General features: G+C 26.2%; 1 pseudogene; it reads right to left on the bottom strand.

The window, feature by feature from the left end:
- The window catches only part of LOC101513822 (endonuclease III homolog 1, chloroplastic-like), a 6,733-nt pseudogene extending 671 nt beyond the window's left edge, over positions 1 to 6,062 (bottom strand).
- Positions 6,063 to 6,570: the final 508 nt, after the last annotated feature.

The following is a 6,570-nucleotide window of genomic DNA, read 5'->3' on the forward strand; positions in this document are numbered from 1 at the left end:
TCCTGCTGATAAACACCAACTGACTCACAAGTCAAGCAAAGTTCAGACATCATGATAAACAAACAAATGATATGATCTGATAATGAAATTACATTCCCATGTCTTAACATAAATATTGATCACATAAAATAAGCCTTGATAATCTTAGATAATAATTTGCATTATTTCAGACATTAAAAAACTAGTTCTTCACATAAACTAAGAGTTGATATTCTTAGACAGTAATTTTCATAAATATTTTCCCAACTAGATCTACACTTCCAACAAAAACTGCTCATGGATTGCAATTTTATTAAAAATATATACATCATAAATATATATACCTTTTTAAATACAGACATTAATTTTATAAATCTAGTGAAGAACAAACTTAAAAGAAACCTGTTTTGTGCCTGATCTCGAAACCCATCGAAGACGATTGCAAATGCGGTGGACATGAGTATCTACACATATCCCTTGTACATTGTTCCATCCAATAATCATAACCTATAGTAACAATAACAAAGAGATTTTAAGGAAAAAAACTAATAACATTAACAAAATGAACTTTTAAACTAATAAACATACTGTTTGCTTCAATTAGAAAGAAAAAAATCTGCACGTACCAAATGAGCAATCTTAGGACCTACGCCTGGAAGTGAGAGTAGTTCTTCAATCGAGTTAGGAATGTCTCCATCATACTTTGTGAGACAAATATAAGCAATTTTCTTCAAGTTGCTAGCTTTTCTTATATAAAACCCAACCTAAGAAAAGAATACACAAAAGTACAAGCATAGATATTCAATACATAAAACATGAAATTGACATGCCAACATATTATAAAAATACTGGAAGCTTCAAAAGTGACGCATCCTTATTCTTTGCCAAATCCAAATTATTTGAATCATACAAGAAACAAGGGTTTTAAAAAGCTGCCAAAGAACATACAGGGTAAATCAACTTTTTGATAGTTTCTTCATCAGCTTTGTTGAGTGCATTGGCAGTAAGCTAGCAAACCATTTTGACGAAGACGATGAGTTGCTCCTGTTCTTGAAAAAACACACTCTTAAATATGACTACACTTGTATGAGCAACTACTTCATACAGTCATGTCATGAATCATAAATATGATCGAAATGTAACATTACAATCTTAGAACGAAGCTTGAATACAACTCAAACAACAAAAAGATAAAAACACATTTTGACATATTTGTCATGATCACAAACTTGGGAAGGTAAATGTACTTACCACGAGTAACATGTTCCTTAGTTTGGCTCGATAAAAAAGAAGATGCCAGGACAACAAATCTTCTTTCCTAATTATATACATAAGAATTTAGTTTATAATGATGACAATAAAGTTTTTCACATCAAGGTTCATAGCCCAATATTCAATTGTGAATAAATAAATTCCAATGACAATCCAACCTATTAAAGGCTTCTAACTACTATTAATGACAGGTAAGAGACTACAAAGAAGAGAAAGATTAGTTTGGTGAAAATGTGCAATGCACGTATTGGTTGATAAGATAAACGACTAAGGTCGTGTTTGTATTGATGGAAAAGAATGGAATAGTAAGACATTGGTTATAATTGTATAAAATAAGGTAGAATGGAATGGAATTTAATTAAATCTATTCCATCTTATTCTAACGAATACCTCTATTAAGGGTATGGGATGGAATCATCTTATCATTTACAATTTTGTTCACTTACCAAAAAAATGAAAACTTACCTTCAATATTTCATAAAATACCAAAACAATGGTATGATATATTCATTTCATGCTATCCCATTCAACCCCCGTCATTTATCCAAACATAGCTTAACTGTCAAAAAAATCAGATTCCAAGCAAAATAAAAACGGTACCTCTAGACTCAATATTAGTATTAGTATCCAAGCACAAAACGTGAGAACGAATTAGGGTTTGCAAATAAGTTAATAAACGTTCAGATACACAACAAATAATCATGAAAATGGAATAAATTATAGAGAGCAAACGAGATAACAACAACGAATGGGAGTAAAACAGAGAAAAAAAGAACAGAGATCGAATGAGAGAGAGAACACGAACGACAGAAGAACCAGAGAGAATGACATAACCTGTGATTTGAAGTGGCAGTCAAGGGCGAACGGCGTTGATTGATTGCGAACGGCGATGAAGGTTTTAGAGCGAACGGCGAAGGGTTTTTGTTTCTATCCCCCTTTACTTTTACTTTTGTGTTGTTTGCTTACTGAACTATTACTTACTCTAACAAATGCCTTCTAAGAATTAACTTCGTTTTTTTTTTTTAAATAAAATAATATATAAAATTATACTTTCAATTTACCCACGGATATTACCTACGGATAATCAGTGTAACAAAAAATACGATTAAATTTTGGCAACTTTAAATTGAGTTTTTTTTTTTAACTTTACCCACGGATTTTGTTTATTTTACCTACGGACAAACCGTGGAAATAAATTAAAAAAAATTAAATTACTTAATAACAAATTTACTCACAATTTTTCTATAGATATTATATAATTTATCCACTAACTGACATCAGTGGGTAATTTTTGATAAATATATAAATCTTTTCTTATAGTGTATACTATCCTAAGTTAGAATGCTAGCTACACTTTCACCTTGAAAAATTCAAAATATACAAATGTCTAATATATAACAGCTGAAAACGGTATAAAATACCATAAATATTTCGACTTAAAAGAATAAAAAATGCCAACATTACTAGAAATAATAAAATTTACCATCCATCATTCTTATGGACGGAACCTAACACATCAATTAGAATAAAAAGAATTAAATTTGTTTAATTATAAAATAAAATAAAAAAGAAATTTATTTAATTATCTATTATTTTTATCGATAGATGTTAAATTATCGATTAGATTGGAAAAAAAGAAAAAAATTACTTAACCACTTTTTTTTTAGGAATACAAGTTTTAATGTCATTTAAATTAAAAATAATGGAATCTGATGAACCAATTAAAAATACCATTTGATGTGAATCTCCAATACTATTATTTTTTGATTTAGTTCCTCACTATCTCTTCACTGTAAATTGCTTCCCTTGCCCAAAATAATCACATGTTCCCTTAGCAAGGATGAAGGATGGAGAGTTGGAACACTTTAAACAGTATGCCAATAGCATTACTGACGCGCGATTATCAAAATCAGAAGGGTCATCATCCACCTTATTTAAACATGCATGTCATAAAGGAAATAAAATCGTTGTTGCAATTATTGTGATGATGATCTTAGAAAAAAGTTGCGATTGTGATTTCAGCTGTGAAAATGTGATAGAGGATATAACAATGTGAAAATTTTGTTAAGAAAATTTGAAAAATAATGTAGCAAAAGGAATAATTAACTATTAAAAGTAAACATTTCAAAAAACTTAAAAATATTTAATGATATACAAAATTCAAAATTTTAAAATCACATTCATATTTTAATTTTTTTTACGGACTTTAAATTGAATTTAATGAAATACAAAAACTTATTTTTTTTCATAAAAAGAAAAGAATAAGATAGATAGTTTATCTAAAATATAATAAGATAGATGTATATACGTGGCAATAAGTATGCTACTCAATTTTTGGCCCACCATAAGCTAAGTTTAACCAGTATTGAAATGAAAGGGATTGAGTATAGCCTTTGTTTCCAAATTCCAACTACCAACAATTTAAGCAAATGAATATTTTATTTTTTCTAAATTTTAATGATCAGTGAATTTAATCTCTTAAATTTTAGAAATAGTATGATCGAAAAATGACTCAATTTTATATTTTTAAATTTAGTATCAAAATTTTAAAGATTATATGCTTGTATTACTGCAACAAAAAAGATTATTCAACTCAATTTATATGGACGTAAGTTTTTATAGAAATATTTTGATTTAGGAATTAATTTGATTGATGTTTTTTTATTTGAAGGACTTATTTATTATTTTGTAAGTTTAAAGAATTATATTACTCAACCTTTAAAATAATTTGAAGGACCAAAATATTAATTTATTTCCAATTATTTTAGCTACATAATATTTTTTTATAAAAACATATTAATAAAAAGAAACTAAAAATTGAGAGACATAACTTTACCTTGAAAATAAAACTGTTGAAAATTATCCTCAAATCATGCCGATTATTTGACTTTTGTGCTAATATTATATAAGATAATTTTCTTCTATATATATTTTTTTTCTTTCTAAATCAATTTCATTAAAAATTCTTCAATGAAAGTAGAACTAATAAATGTTGTCTTCTTTCAAACAACATTTCTATCTTTTAAAAACTTTGTTATATATTTAAGTCATAAACAATTTTAAGACGTAAATTATCGTTAATAATAATGACATTTGAACGTGTCAAATGTGACACCATATTCTTTGAATTAATTTCTAAATCATAATAGTTTTGATTGGTCTTCTAACATTAAATCACTCTAAAAATTAACGATAAGCAAGTCAAAATATTAATTATTCTCTCGTAGATTATATGTGTAAACTGAATTAGAAAATTTAAATAACAGATAAATTACATTTTTAGCATATACCTCAAATTCCTAAATTGTCTCAACTAAATCCAAATTTAAAGTTTATTCACGGTTTTTACAATGTGAAGGTTTTCGTGCATCCAAATAAATATTGTTACAATGCAGTGGATGCGGATTATATTAGATGTAGGTGTGAGTGTAGATTTTCCCGACATTAAATTTTGAGGGAAGGAGACGGATTTGAAAGTGATGATATATGAAATGCCTTGTTAGCCAATTTCTTCATGTGAAATGCGTAATATTTATAAAAGTTCATATACCAATATATGAAACGAAAGTAATAAGTACCGTAGAAGTATTTAAACTAATAAGAGGAGATAAAGAATGCCTAATGAAACAGAGGCGATTGAGAAATAAAACAATTTATATAAATAAAGAATATCTTCAAAAAATAGCTCCATAGGTTCCATATTAATATATTTTAAAAATAAAAAAAAAAAAAAAAAAAAACGTGTGGACATGTGAACATATGGTATTTAGAAGATAAAATTTAATTAAAGAAACAACAATTAACTTAAATAAATAATCAAAGCTTTTTTGTTACCTTTAAATATAATAATAAATAGTATCAAAAATCACACACAGTAAAATTTCAAATACAAACTCAAAATATTATATTCAATCTAATAATAATAATTATTATTATATTTAAAAATTAGAATTTAATAAAAAAATTCATTAGATGATAAATATCACACATGTCAAAAAACTATTTACAATATTTTTTGGTATAAATTGGATACACACCAAATTGTGATAGGATAGATATATATCATAATAAAATATAAAAACAAATTATCCTTGTTATTTATTTATTTATTTTCAAATTAACTTTTATTATTTGAATTTTTTAATAAATAAACAAACAATACTAAAAATTTAAATAATTAATCAAATATTTGTGTATAATTTAAAAAATAATTGACACTAATAAATAAATAATTTAAATTTTATAATGTCATAAATTACTAAATACTTCTATATATTTTAAATATTTAATACCATATATTATGTAATAATTGTCTGATACCGTACACGTAGGTGTTTTTGTTGGAGTTAAAATATACATCATCATCCTTACTTCGGAGTTAGCTTTCCCAAACTAGTAACGGAGTTGATAGGCAACGAAGTGGGGGCGGAAATAGATTTAGCCTATTCTATACCACATCCGACTAATTAGGATAAACTCACATCTACCTCAATTTCATAATGGGTATAAAATTTAGGTATTTATTCCCGTTTGTAATGAAAATAAGGTTTTTCTCTGCACTCGCACTCACTCGTATATATAAAATTATAAATTTAGAAATCATATTTATTATAATAAAATAATTATTATTAATTGATTATAATAAAATTAAAAAATATTTTTTATAGAAATAAAATTATAATTTTTAATATTTAATAAAATATTAAATATATTCAATATATATGATATATAAAATTTAAAAATGACAATAATATTACTTGCGGGACGGGTTTAGGTGCGGGGTGAATATCACCATCTCCAAATCCGTCCATGTCTTCGAATTTTAATGTCGAAGAAAATCTACATTGGCACTTAACTAAAGGAGATATTCTTTGTTCAAATCAAGCAGATTCGAATGGGTACCCGCAAGTGCAAATCTTATTGCCATTTTTAGGAGTCTAATTTGTTAGTCTCTGTCTAAATATAAATAATTATTATAATTAATAAAATAAAAATAATAACTAATAAATAATAATAAAATAAAAAATATAGTGTCTAAGAACACCCACACTTATTAGGGACGAATCTAAAAATCTATTAAATCGACGGCTATAATAGATATAATATCAATAAAACTATTTCCTTTGTGATCTGTTTGGACTTTACACGTAGGTTTTAATTTTCTTTATATTTATGATTAGAGAGAATATACTTTTTGCAAAATGCGTGGAACAAATAATTAAAATTCATTTGAAGGACCACAAAAGATTAAATTCCCGAATATGTTTCCTATACATATACACCTAATAGCTGCGAAACATTTAAGACTATGCTACACCA

The sequence above is a fragment of the Cicer arietinum genome, chromosome 6 (genome assembly GCF_000331145.2).
Source record: "Cicer arietinum cultivar CDC Frontier isolate Library 1 chromosome 6, Cicar.CDCFrontier_v2.0, whole genome shotgun sequence".
NCBI lineage: Eukaryota > Viridiplantae > Streptophyta > Magnoliopsida > Fabales > Fabaceae > Cicer > Cicer arietinum.